We start from the raw sequence: 20,114 nt of genomic DNA on the forward strand, positions 1-20,114 counted from the left end.
CTCGGAGTAGCAAATTAGCAACATGTATATCCTATAAACTAAAATTTGTAGTAACTCATAAATCATAACACCAAACAATTCAAAGTATCAGACGAATTAGAGTCAAATTAAACATTCAGAAATAGATTAGTTAGAATCTAGGACAGAATTATGGCTAATCAATTTCTTAGTTGATTTGTCAAATTCTTTTTCATCAATAATTGGGGAAAAAATAATTGGGAAATTAAAATAAATAAAAAAAACGAGTAAGAGAGATTGAGATAGTACCGATTATATAGGAAGAGGTAGGGATTATGTAGATCGGAGTGTTGATCAGCGCACAACTCAGCGGCGAGATTCAGAGGTGGTGATTGTCTGATTGATAGAGCTTGAGAGGAGAGGAGAGGAGAGGAGAGTGAATGAGTGATAGTGTCGGCTAGGGTTGAGAATGAAAATGAATATGGTTTTTTTTTTTTTTTTCTTCTAGAAGTCTAGTGTCTAGAGACTTCCTTAATCAAGTCAGTAACATTTTTTTTTGCTGTATAATATTTAACGAAATATGTTATTGCATTATATGGGACGGGTCGGGTATAATGCGGGTATGGGTCAGGTGTGGGGTTGGTCAGGCGGGGCGGGGCGGGGCGGGTATGGGGTGGGTCAGGCGGGGCGGGGCGGGGATGGGGCGGGTATTACTTTAAATCCACCCCCGCCCCATCACCCATGGCGGGTATGGATTTTAGACCCATCCCCGCCCCGCGACCCGCCAAAGCTAGACCCATCCCTGCCCCATCGGGGTGGGGATGGGGCGGGTCTCCTACTAGACCCGCCCCACTGACATCCCTAGTAGCGACCCCAATTTGAAATAAATTTCCATTAAAGCATTCTCGCTAGGGGCAATATTTTGGTTGCCCAATCTTCCTCTAACCACTCTCTCACTCTTTCTTTTCAAGGGCATTTTGTTGGTTATAAACATAATTATTCCCTACCAATGGTAAAAAAAAAATAAAAAAAAAATTATTATTGGTACACCTCAGGTTTGGGCTTTTATCAATGATACACCTGTTTAAGTTTTAATTATCAGCAGTACACATGTACTTTCAACTAATCAACTACAGTAAGCTTTCTGTTAATTAAACGTTAGTAATAGGTTAATGACTTGCAATTTTGACCAATTTTAACTCCCTTCTTTTTTTTCCCTCCTTAATTTCCCTCCTATACTTAAAGTAATTCATCCGCCTCTGACATTATATAAACGAAGCCCCTCATTTGCTCTGATTTATGCAGCTTCTTCTTCATTTGTGTCTTTTTTATTCACTCTATTTTGCTTACCATCAGATATATCAATACAAGCGATCAATATATCTCTTCCACATCAAACTATGAAATAAAATAGTATGGCCTCTATATTTTTTGTGTGTAAATGTGTGGGTAGATAATTGAGTCGAAGGGTTTCACCTTGATCTCTACCACACATATGAAAGACAGCTCTAGTGAGACCCATGTGTAGTGACATTAGACATTCAGTATGACAAGTCAAGCATATAGCTACATTCAAAATCCCATTCTATCTTAGACAGAGGTTCCAAGAGTCTGAAATAAGATAGCAATAACCCATAGCATGTAAGTGCACCACTGCACCCGTAATAAATTCCCATCTATTCATCCTCTCCCATGACCCGAGAGGTCGAGATAGTTCAGTAGATATTCACGGTCCACCCACAAACTTTGGATATTCGCCACCCAAACCAAAGCTATAATCTATATCTGTACTCCAAATAAGTTATGCCATTCCAACATCTCACTCCAAAACATAGAACTATAGGAAAACAAATTCAAAATTTAGTTATATAATAATTTATCTAACTACCAAAACCTTGCCTAAATTTGGTATCTTTACCGACATCAATGTTAATCATAGTATAGTATATAATAGAAAAATAGAGAAGAAATAAAATTTAAAAAAAAAAAAAAAAAAAAAAAGCCAAATGAAGAAGAAGATGTTGCATAAATCAAAGCAAATGAGGGTGATTCGTTTATATAATGATAGAGGTGGGTGAGTTACTTTAAACATAGGAGGGTAAATAAAGGAGGGAGTTAAAACTGGTCAACATAGCAGTCATTAACCTATTACTAACATTTAATTAACGGAATGTTTATTGTAGTTAATTAGTTGAAAGTATAAATGTATCGCTGATAATTAAAACTAAAGCAGGTGTATCATTGATAAAAGCCCAAACTTGAGGTGTACCAATAATAATTTCCCAAAAAAAAAAAAATAATCTCCACCATTCTTTCTCCTACTTTTTACCATATACCCCACCAACATTTCTCTTTCCTACGAGCATTTATCTGCCTTAATGACTCAACTAACTTTAAAAAAAAAAAATTAGAAAAGCAGAATAAAAACATAAAACAGAATAAAAAAAATAAATAAATAAAAAAAAAGGAGAGGGGGTACCTGTTGTCAGTAAGGACTAGAGTTGTCAATTCGAGTAAATAGGTCGGGTTATTGTAGGTCGGGTCAGCTCGGGTGGGGTCAATTCGGGTTAATGTCGTAACCTATGCGGGTCGGGTTTGGGTTGGAGCATACTCGAGTCAGGTCACGTCGGGTCATACATCTTATTGGGTTTGGGTCGAGTTTAAGTCGGGTCAATAACGAGTCGGGTTACATTCGGGTTGGGTGAATAATAGGTCGGGTTTAATTAGGGTTTTAACAGGTTAAAACGAGTTAGGGTCATTCTCGAGTTCGAGTCGGGTTCGGTTCAAGTTAGTAATTTGCGAGTTATAATCAGGTCGGGTCATTTCTAGGCCGGGTCACGTTCGAGTCTCAAATATTGGGTTAATTCGAGTCTCGGGTTGATTTCAGGTCGAGTCATATCGAGTTCGAGTACATTTTTCGGGTCGGTTTGTTAATCATTCATGTATTGATGTTCACGTTTAATCATTATTAATTTCTTCATTTATTGTTAAAGAAATAATTTCAGATAAGTTCATATTCGGATTATAATCCTTCTCAATTAACTAGCTTCATTGAGGGAAACATTTTAAAGCATTACTGTGCTAAACTAGATTACTAACTATATTAGATAAGAGTATAAGGATTAAGATATGTGTGTGGCGTGGGAAAGTTGATTTAAGGAATTAATGTGTAAGCAAATGTTAAAGGTAGATTTGTCAATTTAAGTGTTTAGGTCGAGTTAGCTCGGTTCGGGTCAATTTGAGTTAATTGCATTACTATTCGAGTTGGTTACATCAGGTTCCGATCGGGTTAAAAATAGGTCGGGTTGAATTCGGGTCGGGTTAGTAACAGGTCAAGTTGATTTCGGGTTTCAACGGGTTAAAACGGGTTTGGGTCAATCTCGGGTTTGGGTCGGGTTCGGTTCAGATCAATAATTAACGGGGTATGTTCGAGTATCGGGTCATCTCAAGTCGGGTCATGTTCGGGTTCGGGTCACGAATCATAAGGTTAACTCAAGTCTCGGGTTGGTTTCAGGTCGGGTCATATCGAGTTTTGGTCACCAATTTCTCGGGTTCAAACAGGTCAGGTCATGATCGAGTTCGGGTAAAATTTTTGGGCCGGGTCACCTTTTGACAGCTCTAATAAGGACTTTGCACCTTTCCTCCTCAAATTTCACTACCATTATTGAAGATTCCGCCACAAAAATCATGGCGCGGAAAACCCCCCAAAGTTTTTCACTTCCAAAATTTCGACCAAAAGCTAATGGAAGCCACACCCTTTGCTGAAGACGCTCCAACAAAAAGCCACAAAATTGAAAATTGAAGGTGTCAAAGAAAAAAGCCTCAAAAGTTTGGGGTCAAAGAGAAAAACCCTAATTTTCAACAATCTAATCCCTTCAACAAGCCCAAAAATTGAACGATCTAAACCAGTTATTCGGAAAATTAAAGAAATTGTGGACTAGATTTGTAGCTGGAGGTGCTGTAGCCAGCATGGAATTTGGTAATTAGGCGAACAAAACCAGACAAAGTCAAATCGTTGAGGTTAGTATTTATTTGTGTGTGGTTAATTATGTACCATATTCGTCAGGTTCAGAAATTGGTAAATTTGTTGAGGAAATTGGTTAATTATGTAGTTTAATAGTCAATTGGGGTCCTTATTTATAAGACTTCAATGAGTTGGGTTTGTTATATCAAATGCCATCTATGTATGTTATTTTTCATCAATGAAGTTATGCCAATTTTCGTGCAATTGTCGTGGGGTGAACTAGATCGTTGACTAATCCTCCCTAGAGCCAAACAAAATTTATAATCACTAAACAAACCTAAATACAAGTATAGAGGTAAGTCAAGGGTCGAACCACTAGGAACGGTTATGTTCAAGTGCCTTCAATGTGCGCCTAAGAAATGAAATACTAGGGAATGGGGATCAACAAGTAATCATGACAATAGCAACAACTTGGGAAGGTTAAGCTAATCAATGGTTGTGAGGAACTGAGGACTAATGGTAAAAGCTATCAATGGAATCGAAGGGCTATCGCCTAATCGTTAAGCTAGGTTTCCTCTATGAATAACAAATTAGGATATCACAATTCAATTCAATCAACAAAGCAATCCCTAAATCAAGTGGTCATGTCATTAGGAATCACAATGCAATCTAGCATGGAAATCTAGGTTAGCTACTCCTATCAATCCAAAACACATGCACCATTCCATCAATCAATTTAATCTCAACAATCAATCAACATAATTCCCAAATTAATCACAATCAACCAATCATACAAGTTTTACCCAAACCCTAGCAAGCAACTACTCACTACAATTTATCATCTAATCAAAACAAACAAGTAATGAATTCAAAGATCAATCAATATGAAGAACAACTACACTAATCAAGAATCAAAGCAACAAAACTAAATCAAACAAACATGAAATTAAAGAAAATAATAAGATGAGATAGAGTAAGAAATGCTCATTGATAATTGAGAAGATCTTCAATACAATTGTCACCCTTGCATCTTCAATCTCTCAAATCACCATTAAAATCGCTCACTTTCTCTCTCTAAAAATACTCCTAAAACTAACCCTAATCTAGAGAGAGAAACTCTCAACTAAGCTAAGAATTAATTACTTAATGAATTGCTTAATTGTGTTTTTTAAGAATTGAGAAGAAAAGCTATTTATAGTATAACTAACTACAAAATAAGGCAAAAATCCCAAAATAGACCCAGCCGGGCGCGCCCTCTCATGAGCTTACGTGCCCGCGACAATCAGGGTATATAAACAGAGTCTTGGAGTAGCACGCCCGCGCAACTCAAGCTTGCCATGGCGCGACGAAGATTGTCGTGGCACGGCGGATCAAGCTGTGGCGCGGCGGTCTTTGCCGTGGAGCAGCAAAGCTTTTCCAGCGCGCCCGCGCACCTAGAGCAGGACTTCTCTTCGGTGCGTGCTTGATGCGCATGGTGCACTCCTCATGATCAACACTATGTATGGCAGTCTCGAAATGAGGTTTACGGTGGGTTTAACACCACGATTTTATGCAAGCACAGCATGAGAGTGCAAACACAAAGTCTTGGAGCTAGCCATTCCTTGCCTTGTCAGCTATGCATGAGCTTCCACCTTGCACTTTGAGCCTCGTCCAACCCGGAAAATCATCGTGAAGGGTCTCAAGCTTCGCGTTAAACCTACAAACAAAGGAAAAGAACAAATAAAAGGGAAAAACACGAGAACATCCACAAAAGTGGACGAAAACACAAAATAAGCAAGAATAAGGGAAATAATGAACAAATGAACAAAACCAAGCATTTATTAAGAAAGAAAACTATAAAAAGAAGGTAAAAACAACCTAAAAACTCATCAAATGAGTGCCATAAATGGCACTCATCAGCAATGTTATGCTTGGATTGAAGTTTTGTTCCTGTTGGTCTTGTAGTGTTATTCTTGTAGTAGTGTTGTTGTTTGAGTTAGTTTGTGATAGTGCATAATATAGTGTTGTTCTTGTAGTCTTGTAGTGTTCGATACTAGTATATGGGTTAGTTTGTGAGGGTGCATAATATATTATGCATATTAGTAAGAGAAGAATTGGTTTTGATAAGTTTCTATTTTGGGTAGTTGAATGTTTGTGATAAAGGTGGTAAGAACTAGGTCATAGAGGGAGACACAGTTGTTTGTTGTAGCTCTGATAGTTCAGATGTTTTATAAAGTTTTGAAAGTGATTTGAATGACGATGTAGACCATGGTGTATGGGATGGTATTGACTTGAATAGGGAGCCTCCTACTCAATGTACCATTACTAGGGATGACTGTAATGTGGGTTCACATAGTGCAGGCTTAGAGAGTTCGGGGTCAGGTTGATCTTTCGAGGTTACTTCAGTACCTCATTGTAATACCCTGGAAATTTCCTCCTTTTTTTAAATTCCCTTTTTATCCTTAAATAAACTCATTTTAGGAAATAACCAAAATATTACCGCCACCATGATAACGGTTAAGGCTTTTCAAAGTCACACACATTGGAAGTCTTACTTCAAAAAAATAAACTTTAAAAAACAATTAACTTGAGTTCACAACATCAAAACCAAAATAAATTAAAACATTCACAAGTTGGAACTAATATAAATATGGCCCTTCAAAAACCAAGTTAAAACAATTCATCAACAACGTTAGTTCAAAATAAATAATCAATCAACTAAAAATAAAAGTTTAGGAAAGCATAACAAGTAACTCTCTACACTCATCCCATCATGCTCTTCATGCTTCGAGTACCTGTCACTTTCACTTTATTTCAACCCCTCTACTCACCATATAAAATGAGTCATAATAGGGCCAATCCAAAGGAAGCCAAACACAAACACAAAAGTACGAATCAGCAAAAGCTGAGTACATATGCACCTATAAAACTAGCACACTAACATGATCATCCTAGCAATAAAATTTAAAACATGCTCGCCATACAATCACAAGTCAACTTACCTTGACACATAACTAACAATATTAATTATTATTGAATAGCTTTGGATAACGCATCGAACGACTTTCCTTTCTTACCTATCCCTTAATAATAAGGGACCCCTCACTTGGGAGCTAAACAAGTGAGTACCAACTAGTGTCACCTGGTGACGAAATTCTGATCCAGCGCATAATAATAATAAAAGAAAGTACAGCGTTCCGTACCCCTGTAGAAGCTATGGTTAAATATAAAACACCATAACTCTCCCCATATGTTCATACTCAAGGTATATACATTCCAAGAGTTTTGGTGCGTATCCTCTTACATTTTGTGATTTATCAATTTACATGCGATGACTCCAACCAATTAATCAAGAATACAACTCAACAAACATCCACACATACTTCACTTTAGTTCTTGAATTAATTAGTGAGCACATACAATTTATTTTAATTAAGGTTCCTTGCCTAGTTTTGTGCACAGAATTGCACTATTACTACCTTGGTACATAAGATGCACTAATAAACTTTCTTGACTCAGTATCAACTTATGTGAGTATGTAAATAAGTTAATATTGAGAATAAATCAACTTCTTATGTACATACTCACATAAGTAGATATTGAGTCAAGAAAGTTTATTAGTGCATCTTATGCACCAAGTTAGTAATAGTGCAATTTTGTGCATAAAACTAGGCAAGGAACCTTAATTAAAATAAATTGTATGTGCTCACTAATCAATTCAAGAACTAAAGTGAAGTATGTGTGGATGTTTATTGAGTTGTATTCTTGATTAATCGGTAAGCAAAGTAATGACCCAGCAAAAATCGGACACTTGGAAGAGCTGGCACGAATCCCTCGTACCACCTCTTGGGGGGCTAGTTGTATAGGATAGCTCCGGCAGAGCTCTTCCCATGCTCCTAACCTCAGAGCAGAAGAACGTCTCCAGTCAGCAAGAGTTGGCCTGAGTGCCTCAGACTATCTCTTGAGGGGCTAGTTGTATACGGTAGCTCCCGCTAAGCTGACCCATGCTCCCAACACCACTTGAGAGGTATGCACTCGTGCCAGACCAGTCTAAGGCTAGGGAAAACCTCCTAGGGGCTCAGCTTCATGGCTGACCCTAGCAGGCTCCACCTCAAAGTCAGGATCGATCTCTCAGGGGCTCAGCCTCATGGCTGACCCCAATAGGCCTCAGCTTGCGGCACCTAGAATAGTACAACTATAAATAGCAACCCAAGTACAATGGAAAAGAGGTTAGACACATTCATTTTCATCACTTATCCATTATTATTCACCCAAAACCTTACTGACTTAAGCATCGGAGGGGGGTTCCTTGAAGCCATCCCCGAGGGCATAACCACCATTTATTGTGCAGGTAATCCCAGCCAGCACCCAGGTCCAGTCACTAGCTAGGCTCCGGAACTACACCCGGAATAATTATAATTATTGAGCATGATTAATGATTTTTATTCTCACCCATCTATTCTCACTCAGGCCAGTTCTTGCTAACTAGAGACGTCCTTCTGCTTTGAGGTTAGGAGCATGGGAAGAGCTCTACCAAAGCTATCCCATACAACTAGCCCCCCAAGAGGTGGTATGAGGGATTCGTGCCAGCTCTTCCAAGTGTTCGATTTTTGCTGGGTCATTACTTGGCAGGATTTGCTTACCGAAATCTTCCTCATACAACTAGCCCCCTGAGTCTCATATCTACAATCAACTGATTTGAGGCTTAGAGAGTTCTACTAGTGAGGTGCGTCATGCTGAGCTTGTCAAGGTAAGGAGCTTTGATTACTCCCTCTGAGGTTATTTCAAAGTAACGAGCTGAGGCCCAGCGAGGAGCTTTGATTACTCCCGCTAAAGTTGTTTCAAAGCGACGAGCTGAGGCTGAGCGAGGAGCTTTGATTACTGCCGCCGAAGTTATTTCAAAGTTTTTATTTTTTTTTTATTTTTTTTAAACGTGGCTATGCATAGTGGGTGGTTATCTCCCTTTGTCCAGTTAGCAACTGTCATTTAATGCCCGACATTCAATTTTCCTTTTTTTCTTTTCGTCTTCTGCATTTCTACTAATCCAATTCTCTCTTTAATTTTGAAATTTCTCTTCCTCTCTCTCTTTCCCTTCACTCGTCATTTCTCAGTTACATTCTTCTTGCTCCAACTTCCAACTCCTCTTTTCTCCATCTTCTTTGCTCGTAGTTCTGCAATTTGTTTGGCTGCCACTCGCCGCAAATTTGCCGCGAATTACGCTTTGGTTACCCCATATTTGTTGCTCGTTCTCCACAAGGTATTGTCTTTTAACCTTCTTCCGCCATTTTTGTACTTCCTTTGTTGAATTGGGTATGTTTTTTTCCCAAAGATTGCCCTTTTTCCCCGTATTGTGTCTTTTAACTAGCCCTTATATACTTCCTTTTTTGTTCAAAGATCGATTTTTGCCTTGTTTTTGTTGTAACTTTTGTCCCCGTTGTACTTGTACTGTTCATTCTTTGATTTGTTCTTCTGTCGCCCCTTTCTTCCTTTTTCTTTTCTTCTTGTTTTGTTTCTTATTGGAAATTTGTGTTTTTTTTTTTCACGTTTCGATCTTTTTGGCCATGTTGGACGCTTTTGATAGTTAGAATAACTCCTCCCGCTCTTACAGCGGTGGTGGCGAGTCCGAGTCTGCTTCCTCTTCCGAGTCGACTCGCTCAGGTGAGCCTTCTAGGCCATCTGTCCCTTTTTCTTCTCCCATTTCTTGTTCTCCTCTACAAGTTGTGTTTCCTCCTAACTGTAATGTTCCATCGGGAAGTGTGCCCACCGCTGGCGCTTATGCTCGTGTTGCTGAGCCCAACGGCGGGCGCTCTGACCCTAGCGTGTTTCATCCTTACCTTCGTGGTAGGGTGCGCAGCGATACTTTTGACCTTTATTGAGAGAGAGTTTTAATGACCAGGGGGGTTTCATTGCCTCACTTGTTGCGTTTGCGGTTACGTGCTGCTCGCCATGCACAACTGGAAGCTGAGGTTTGGCTAATCCTCCTGCTGATGCCCGTAGGAGCCCCTTTCCTGATGTACTTCCTTTGCGTGAATTTGCTTGGTTGGATGATATATCTGATGTGCACCGTTTTGACCATTATGTAAAGCACAACTCCACTATTGTTGATATCTCAATGGCTGTTTCTTAACCCCAATCTCCTAGAGATGTTGCCTTGAACGCTTGTCAGCCCTGGTATGTAGATGAGGTGATCCCTCTAGGTGATTCCACCTTTTATTTGGATGACAAAGCTGATGGCCCTCTTCTCTGCTCCCTGAATTCTGATTTGCGGATGTTGGCTACCCGCTTGAAGTTGGCAGAGTGCGGCAACACCTTCTACGGGATGGGAGAAGGTTATGAGCTAGTGCTGCCCAAAGCTGGGTCCAGCCTTGCCAACCCTCCAGCAGTTCATATTGCCATTTTTGCTTCCCAGCTGGATGTGGGACTTAGGTTTCCCTTGGATCCAACTTTAGACAAGCTGATGCGTGCTTTTAACATTCCTCTTTCCTTGATTCTGCCCGCGTCTCTGCATACTCTGATATGCTTGCTTTGGACGGTGGGTTTTAAATGCTTTCTAGATCTCTATCTCTGTTTCATCAATTGTTTAGCTTCAAACGGAGTGCTTCAGGTGCTGACTCTGGCTGGTCCTATGTTACGCCTAAACCCAAAAGAGTTTAATCTTACACCAACCTAGGCCGCTTTAGGGATTAGCAGGGAAAATTCTTTTAGCTGCACGTTCCAACTGATTTGGGTGCCCTCACTCTTTTTGTTGTGTTGGATCAAATATGGGAGGCATCACTCTACAGGCGGCCAACGCCGCCAAAGAAGAACAGGCCTTTGATCATTTTGAGGGTGAGTCCTATTCTCCCAAAACATGGCTTCCCAATGGGTTATATGTTATAGGGAATGCTCAGCTTTCTGCCACGCGTTTATGCTCGACCCATGAGTCTGGTAAGATTCTATTTGCCTCACAGTTATTTCTGCTACCTTCTGCTTTGCTCTCTGTGATACTATGACTGACTTGTTTTTCCTTCTTTTTAGGCTATAACAAATTGGATAAGGCATTGCCGGGTGTGGATGATACTTGGAAGCCCCTTTCAGGAGTCCAGGATATCCTTCCTTCCCCCTTGAAGTGTTAGAGGTTTATGCTGTTGCTCGCTTGGGTGAGTCACACCCACTCCCTACTGAGTTTAGACATGGCCCTATTACTGCTGGAGCCTCTGCTCGCTCTACTCCCACTGTTCGGGCAGAGACTGAGCCTGAAGTTTCTACAGGTGGTAGTGATCAAGTTAGGGGGAATGCTGAGTCCCCCCAAAAGTCTGGGTCGTTGATGGCGCCGAGTTCTTCGGCTGCGGTCTCCGGTCGGTGGATAGCCTAGATTGTTGATGAGAGTAAGGATGAGGTCTACAACCGCAAAATCTCTGATGCTGCAAAAACCTCAAACCGGGCAGGCCACAACAACAATGAGTTCGCAAATTCTCTACTTAACGCTGCATCTTTTGACGCTCCAACCGTTGCCGGTGCTGGTGGAGTATCCGAGCCTATGCAAGTTGATGCATCCTCTGGGCTTGAAGCGCAGGGTTCTATTTCAATTGGGCATGTTCTGCCCTCTATTAATGAGGCTTCGCTTCCTATTTTAGAGAGTCGACCTCTTTCCCCCTCTACTTCTTCCGAGCATGTTCTGCTCGAAATTTCTACTACTGCAGGCTTGACTGTTGAGCTCCCTAATTTTACCTCTGTATTTTCTGGAGCTGTTGTAACTCAAAGCTCTATTTCTCAAATAAGGTATTACCGTGATCGTCTGCGCAGCCGTCGTCACGGTGGGTACTCGCCCAACACTTCTGGCAGAGAGGGCCCTACCCCTATTATTGATTTGGAGCATATCTCTCCTCCACGTGAGCCTTCTCCCAAAAGGGCTAGAGTTCCCACTGTGGACGAGCTGTTTGCTTCAGCTTTTGGTCTTTCTGAGCCTGTCACCGCGCTGAACTCTCAAGGTGGGGCCGCTCCTGCTTCTAGTGAACTTAACCACTGTGTTAATTAATATTTTGGGGAGACTTATACTCATCCCTTCTCTATTTCTTCAAAATCCGCAGGCGGAATTTTCAGGGCAGCTGGCCCTTTAAAGTTTTCTGAAGTGCATATTGACGCAGCTTTGAGGCCTGTGCCGTGTCCTTGTGGGGTTGCTGATGAGCCTTTCTGCCCTGCCCTAAATGTCAGGGCTGACGAATCTATTTTCCTTGATGATAATCTTCAAGGAGGTACTCTGGGGTATAGGTTGACCTAGGGCATCCGACCCCCTGCTGATTTTGGAAATGAGTATGTCAGCGTGCTTGCTGTCGTTGCTTGCCATGACCTGCAAAAGGTATTGTTTTACCTGCAAAAGGTATCGTTTTCTTTTCGTTATTTTTTTTTAATTCTTATTGCTTTTGTTTCCTTCTTTGGTGGTTGCCCAACTCACTCGCTCTGTTGGTGATCTGGCTTATGCCTTGCTCATTGTTGATAAAGGGTACTAGTCCTAGAGTTCAAGCTTAAATGAAAAGGTTGCTGATCTGGAGCGGGTTCAGAACGAGAAGGCAGAGCTGGAGCGTGGGTTAAGGGAGAAGAATGACGCACTGCGTGCTGCCCAACTCCAATTAGCTGAATACCTCCCTACTGCTCAGAAGCTGGCTGAGCGCGAAAATGAGCTGAAAAGGGTTTAGGCCCAAGTGCAGGATTTGGAAGCAACCGTATCTCGTTTGGAGGGAGACCGTACTATAAAGCTTGATGCAACTCGCAGAGATGCCTTGGTGGAGTTTGTCTCCTCTCAGACCTTTGCGAACTTGCTCACAGATAGGCATGATGAGGGCTGGGAAGCTGCACGCAGAAGTGCTAACCATGTGTTTGGCATAGGTGAGGAGCAGCAAGTGAGGTTTGAGCAGTTTTGGAGCAGGATTGATCAGGCAGGGAACCAAGATGCCTATGTGTACCTCACTGATCACCCTCGTGTTGCTTCCTGTGGCATTCCAGACCATGCTGTTCTCAACAAGGTCCCTGCTGAGTCTCCTGACCTTGCTGCTGCCATTGAGGTGGAGGCCCTTCCTGCTAACCAATAAAGGTTTTGGCGGCCATCTCCCTCTTCTTCCACTGGCTCATCTGAGTACCCCTCTCCCCGTGTAGTAAGCTAATGTTATCAGCTTTTGCTTTCTTCTTCCATTGGGGTGTATGGCCGCAAGTGGTTATGTAGGTCTTTGAGACTTGTGTTTGCCTTAGCTAATTGCTGCTTAAGACAATATTTTTGTGTTTATGAATCCGCACTTTGGTTTTCTACCTAGTGTCAGGGGTTGTCTGGCGTAGACATTTGCCTTTGACTTGTTGTGTTTGCTTTAATTTCCAGCTCCTTTCCTTATAATTTTCGCTTTTTTTTATTGTTGTGTGTTTTTGTTTGATGCATGCTAGGTCCAGTTATCAGAAGAAGAAGGCACTCCACTTTTTTCTATGTGGAGTTCTTCCCCTTTCTGGCTGATATCACTGCCCACCTGGTTGCTCTACTGGCTACCTTTTCTTATCAGTACTTTCAACCTTGGTTTGCTCTAGAAAATTGTTGCTTCAAGCGTCCCCGTTGCAACAATTTCCTTCCAAGGCTGAGAGCACCTTCAGCGCAAGATTGTGGCCTTCTTGTCCGTATTTTCTTGCCCGTCCTCTGCCTTCTGGGCAGGGCTTTGGGCTTTTATGCCATCACTTTTCTTAGTAAGGTTCTGATGTGTGGCATTTATGCCACCATTTTAACCTCTTTCATTAGAGATTTCCCCTGGATTTGTCACTTGTTTATGCCTCTTTTCACCCCTTTTATCTCGTTTCTAGTCACTTTAGCTCCCCCTCATGTTTTCCCTTCCCTTTTTGTCCTTTCTTTTAGTTTTTACCTCCTTTTCGTGTGTTTTGATAGCTCCTAGCACTCGTGGGCGAATCATGGATTACTAGCTCGAGTAGAGATGCTAAGGGAGTTTGCCAAGGAAGTGGAGATGCCAAAATGGAGAGGGCGCGCTGATAAGCATAGCCGCGGGCGCGGACAGGGAGGCCATGATGCCAACAAAAGAAAGCGGAGATGGCGAGCCGCGGGTGCGGCAATCTGGATCTGATGAACTTATTACCCAGCTTGGAGAGGGCGCGGAGCCTGTTCGGAGAGCCCTCTCCCTTGCCCTTTTTCCTCATTTTGGTAGAAGACTATAAATAGTTTTTGGCTTGAGTTTTTCATGATTCATTCACTATTCTATTGGCTTCAAAATCATTTGTAGAGAGAGAAAATCCATATCTTTTAGAGAGAGAAAACATTAGTCTTCAAGAATCAATCTTTGTAATCAAATATTCAAGCTTTCCTCTAGATTGTTGCTACTACTTTGATGATTTGGTAATCTTTCAACTTTATAATATCAATCTTTACTTTTGTTTCTCTAGTTTTTGATTCACTTGGTTTTATTGTTCTTACTTGAGTTTTCCTTCATAAATATTCAAGCTTTATTGGTTTCTTTGATTTTCTCCTTGACTTAGAATCATGCTAGGTTGTATTAGGATTGAATACTTGTTTAGATTGGTTGTCATGGCTATTTTCCTTTCTCTAGCTTAGATTTTTAGCTAGGGAAGGGGGTGAAAATCATGATTATTTAGGTTCTTATTGATTATCGGTTGGAAGCTACCTTGAGTTGATGATTTGTGCTTAATATGCTTGGAGTTATTGTGTGCACCTATAACCCCAATGTTTTAGTCCTAGATTAGATGCATGAGAATGATCTAGATTAGGGTTGATTGATTTCATCAACTTGCTTTGGGTAGTTGCATGAGAATGAATTGCTTTTAGTAGAGTTTGAACTCCTTGGTGTGTTTCCTTATTGATTTTCATTAGTATCTTGTTGGTCATGATTGGAACCCCCTCTCTCTAGCGCTTTTTTCCATTGATATCGTTATAAACTTGTCCTTTGTTTTCATTTAGAGTAACTAGTTTAATCCTTTCTTCTTTAGTTTAACTTAGTCTTGTTTTTTTTTTGGTAATTAGATTGATCATAAAAATCTTCAACCTCAAACTTGCAATTTATCCTAGATTTCGCGTTGATTTTGCAATACCCCCGTTTCCTTGGGATTCGACCCTAACTTGCCACTATCTAAATTAAAGTTGATAGAGCTAGGTTAGGAGATAAAAATTGTAATATTTGGTCTAGGTAGTAGTAACGACCTATTACCCCCCCCCGATCAGGTTCAATTGTTATGCAGTTGTGTATGTGAACAGGGTTTTTTTCTTTCGCTTTAATGAGGTGAAAACGTTGTTTTTATGTTTTGCTTATTTCATGCCGGGTTTTCTTCGTTGTAGGACCCCTCCTTTTTCCCTGCTCATTCTGGCAGAAACATATAATCTTTTGCAAACAAACAAGTAATGCAGTAAAATGTTATTCTTAGGAAAGGCCTCACGCAGAGGTTAAATATTCCATTGATAGTGTGAAATGCCTCACCTAGAGGTTAATGTTCACTCCTTTAAAATTACAACTTAGTTGAAACAAGGCTTAAACTTTTTTCTTCTTTCATAGTTAAATGAAATGCTAAAGCAAAACATCCAATTACACGAAGAACCTCTTTCGAACGTCAGCGTTGAAACTGTTCCTTAGGATACAGTCGTCTTAATTAGAGAGTAGGTAGGCCCCTGGCCCTACCTTCTTGTGTATTATGAAGGGTCCTTCCCATTTTACACTCAACTTTCCATGCAGCTTTCCCCTGCCTACAGTAGTTGTTCTTCTCAGTACCAGGTCACCTTCGATAAGCTCTCTATGCCTTACTCTTTTGTTGTAGACCTTAGCCATTCTGCTTTTCTGAGCAGCTAACTTCAGGGCAGCCTTTAACCTGACTTCTGGCAGGAGATGTAACTCCTCCCTCATTCTGTCCTCATTTTTCTGACTGTCATAGTGCTGTACTCTTAGACTTAGGAGCTGCACTTCATGAAAGAAATGGTGTCCTTCCAACAATTGTATTATTCCGATAGAGGGTTCAGAATTATTAGAAAGCTAATTCTTCAGTGAGGTCAAGTGATCGGAATGCCTAGGTGGAGGCCGCTTCTGATCAGTAATTTTAATGTACAATTAAAATTACGGCTTAATCTTGACTGAACCCTTCGGGTCGCACCTAATCGAACAACCGATCCGAGACGACGAATCAATCCGAAGGATTAGATGAGTCATTAGAGTATTACGAACAAAGATGTCGGATATCGAGCTTAGAGCGTCGAGACCGAGCGTCGCAAATCAAGCAAGCGACAAGTTCGAGCCAAGCCGTAGCCTCGCATTGGCCTAGCCATGCGAGTGCTAGGCTAGGCGAGGTCACCAACCCATGCGTGCCTAGCATCGCCTAGCACACGCACATCACATGGCCCAAGCATCGCAAGATGCGTGCCATGCGTATGTGCATGTTGTGGCTGTGCAAGCATGGCTAGGAGTGCTTGCTAGCATAGCAGCACCAGCCATCGCAACATGCTAGGCATGGCTAAGCACATCCCGCAAGCATCGCAAGGCCAGCAGCACGCAAGTGCTTGCTGGGCCTCGCTACCGCAAGCAGGCAGCACATAGCACACCCACCGCAGCACGCTATGCGTGCTTGTGCTATGGGCTATGCGTGCTGACACGCACCAAGCACCCCTAGTCCTCGCCTATCGTACGGCATCACGCACCAAGCAGCAGCGTGCTAGGCATGCTAGGCTGTGCGTGTGTGTGCTAGCGAGCTGCACCAAGTAGCAGCGTGCTGGGCATGCTGGGCTGTGCGTGTGTGCTAGCGAGAAACACCAAGCACCACGCCACTCGCACAACAGTACACACCAGGCAGCCGCGTATGCGTGTGCTGGCTGGCTATGTGTGCTGGCTGGCTGCACATGTGCGTGGGCAGGCTAGCCAGCAGCCTAGCCTTGGTGCTAGGCGCCATCTAGCAGCCTTGGCAACCAAGGTAGGCTGTCAGCTAGCCAAGTGGAGAGGTGGTCCGGTTTTGTATGGGGACCAAGGGTTGGTGCTTGTTGGGAAGCAAGGTTATTTGGTCCCCCCTTTTTGATGGTCCTCACCTACTCTCTCTCCATGTGACACTTGGAGTTTGTTGATTGCCTTGCATTTTTATTTTGTTTTTGATTAAAATAAAGAGGAAAATGCAAATCTCCCACATTGATGGAAGAAGGGAGATCAAGTCTTCATTCCCTATAAATACCTAAGTTTTGGGTTTGGGAAAAATCACTTGAGTTGAACTCAAAAAGGCATCTCCTTGAAAAGTGAGAAAACCTTAAGTTCGTAATACTCTAGTTTTGTTTGGTCAAGTCCCGACTAACCTTCGGGATTAAGATCGTTCAGGTCGGGTCAAGGGTGCGAGCCGTAGGAGGCCGTCGCACTTGCGAGGCTCGAGCTTTGAAGTAAGAGCTCATGAATCGAGCGAAGCACGCGTCAAGGGTAAGAATGTCTTTTCTCTTTCTCTCTCTTATGTTGTTAATTATGTGATTGCATGTTTAGTTGCTTTAATTAGTGAGCGGGTCTTGGGCGGGTTTCTCTTCAATGGGAACCACTACTTCAGCTCCATACGCCAGGGAGAAAGGACTTTTACCCGTTGCTTCTTTCTCTGTTGACCTGTTAGCCCACAACACCTCTGGGACAAGCCCACAAGCCTTTGTCCTCCTCCAATTTCTTTTGAAGGCCATAGAGTATCTGCTTGTTAGCTGCCTCTGCCTGCCCGTTACTTTGCGGGTAACAAACAAAAGCGCTGGCATACTTCGTTCCATTTTCCTCAAGATAATCTCTGATGGTGTCATAGTCAAACTGGCAGCTATGGTCAAACAACATCACTACGAGATCCCAAATCTTTTAATGAGAGTTTTCCATATGATCGTTCTGACTTGAGAGGCCTTGATATACTTTGTGGGTTCTGCTTCTATCCACTTTGTGAAGTAATCCACAGTCACGATCAAGAATTTCCTGCCCCTTGAGCCAGTGGTGAATGGCCCTAAGATGTCCATTCCCTACTGAGAAAATGGGATGGGGTTTAGAATTGGTGTAAGGTCATTAGCAGGCTGATTTATTACTGGGGAGTACTTTTGGCATTGTTCACATTTTTTGACATAGTCCATAGCATCCTAGGTCAGAGTTGGCCAATATGGTCCTCATCTGATAGTTTCGACTGCCAAAGCTTTTCGTCCTATGTGATTTGCGCAGAACCCTTCATGGGCTTCCTTCATAACTGCTTATTGCTCCCAGTCTAGGACACACTTGAGGACAGGTTTTGAGTACCCTTTTCTGCACAGCTCTCCATATAATACCACGAATCTGTATGATTCCTTATTTACTGCCTTTGCCTGCTCTTCATCATCAGGCAGTGTTTCGTGCAACTTGTATGCCAATATATCTGAGTACCATGACCTTTGCACCTGCTTCTGCCCCACAACACTTTTTTCCTCTAAGACTTCCACCATCACAATTCTACTCAGACTCTGCAACATCGAGCTTGCTAGCTTGGAGAGTGCGCCTGCTTGAGCATTCTCAGCCCTGGGGACCAAATCGATATCAAAGCTAACTAACTGGGATGTCAACTCCTTCACTGCAGCTACGTTTTTTTGCATTAATGGCTCTCTGGCCTCATACTCCCCCCCTGAGCTTGCAAGAACCATTCTTTAAATTATTTTGGCTCAACTTGATACAATAAAAATTAAGGGCTAGTCTCATGATTAATTTAACCAACATAAATTAATAATAATGAGATTTGACAAAAATAGTTGAATAAATAAATAATCATCCAGTGAAAAAATTTTATCCAACACTTACTTATGCACATATGAACATACAACCTTCCAATATGAAGAGTAATAATATTTCAAGCACAAGTATGAACATTTAAGATTTTAATCAACATCCAAAATGATTAAAACATAAAATTTGTTCATTATGGATTTTTAGCAAATTAAGATTCAACCATTTAAACCATTAAAGATTGAATCTTTAACATTTTAAGGGCTTCAAAAATCATATTCACCATAAACTTTCACACTACAAGCAATTTGATTAGGGGATTTTCCCCAGCCAATCATCATCTGACACATGGACCCTTCAGGTCCTGCCATGTGTCCACCACATGGACCAGTTGGAGCCTGCCACGTGTCAAGTGATGATTAGTCCACCTTAGACCAGTTGTGTCACGCCATGTGGCCTCCCCTATGCCTAATGGGCAAAAACGGCCACCTAGGCCCAGTCTTTGGAAGAAGCCCAATCAGCCCTAGGTTGACCTAAACCTAGGTTTGGCACGCTTCCCAAGGCATATAAATACCCTCATTAATCCTCATTAAAAGGGGTTAAGCAATTAATTACACTCACCGAGAGAACTTAAACACCTAGATCACTCCTCACCTAGGGGAACCTGATCTTCCAACATTTACTTTTCCGCATTATTTACTCCTCAAACAATTACTAACTTGATCGTCGGAGGCGGAACTCCCACCACAAGGAGTCTCCGTTGTTTTGCAGGTACAGGCGCAAGGATACCAGTCCCGGAATTGTAACTCTCCCGCAGGACATCAGAAAACCCCGAAACATTTTGGCGCCGTCTATGGGGAGAGTACTTTCGAGATGGAATCACAGTCTGTACCGAATCAAAGCAAGAAGCGCCCTATGGACGACCCTCAGGTCTATAGTGACCAGGATACTGAAAATGAGGTCGAGGTTAAGACTCATACGGCCCCAGATGGGACTTTACGAGCTCAGCGAACTCGTTCCTCTAAAAAGAAGGAACGAAAGGATTGCCAGGTTGGATCTAGTAAACCTACCAGCCAGCCGCTTGATCATCAACAGGCGGCCGAGGGATCTACCCCCATCATTAGAAGTGAACTCATGACCTTCATGAATAACTTCAAATGGGAGATCCAGGATCTCACCAATAAGAAGACGCCTGCTCCATCCAAGGAGCACTCGGCTAGAAGACCCTCCCAGTCTGGGAGGAAGAAGCCTGTACAGGGTTGGGAGGCGACTCCTTATCTTAAGTCTAGGAAGTGGGAGCCGCCAGTGATTGACCTAACGAAGTACCACTTCCCCTCACCAAGGAAGAGAAAGCCCATTCGTCATGTTCAAGCGGATGGGTCAAAGAAAATGTACTCTAATGCTCGATTGTTGCTAGAGCAGAAGAAGAGTAACCGACTGCCAGAGTCGGCCTCTACTTCTGATTTTCAAGACAGTCTTCATAATACCTCCATGAGGTATTCACAATCAAA

Source organism: Chenopodium quinoa, unplaced genomic scaffold, assembly GCF_001683475.1.
Source record: "Chenopodium quinoa cultivar QQ74 unplaced genomic scaffold, ASM168347v1, whole genome shotgun sequence".
Lineage (NCBI taxonomy): Eukaryota > Viridiplantae > Streptophyta > Magnoliopsida > Caryophyllales > Amaranthaceae > Chenopodium > Chenopodium quinoa.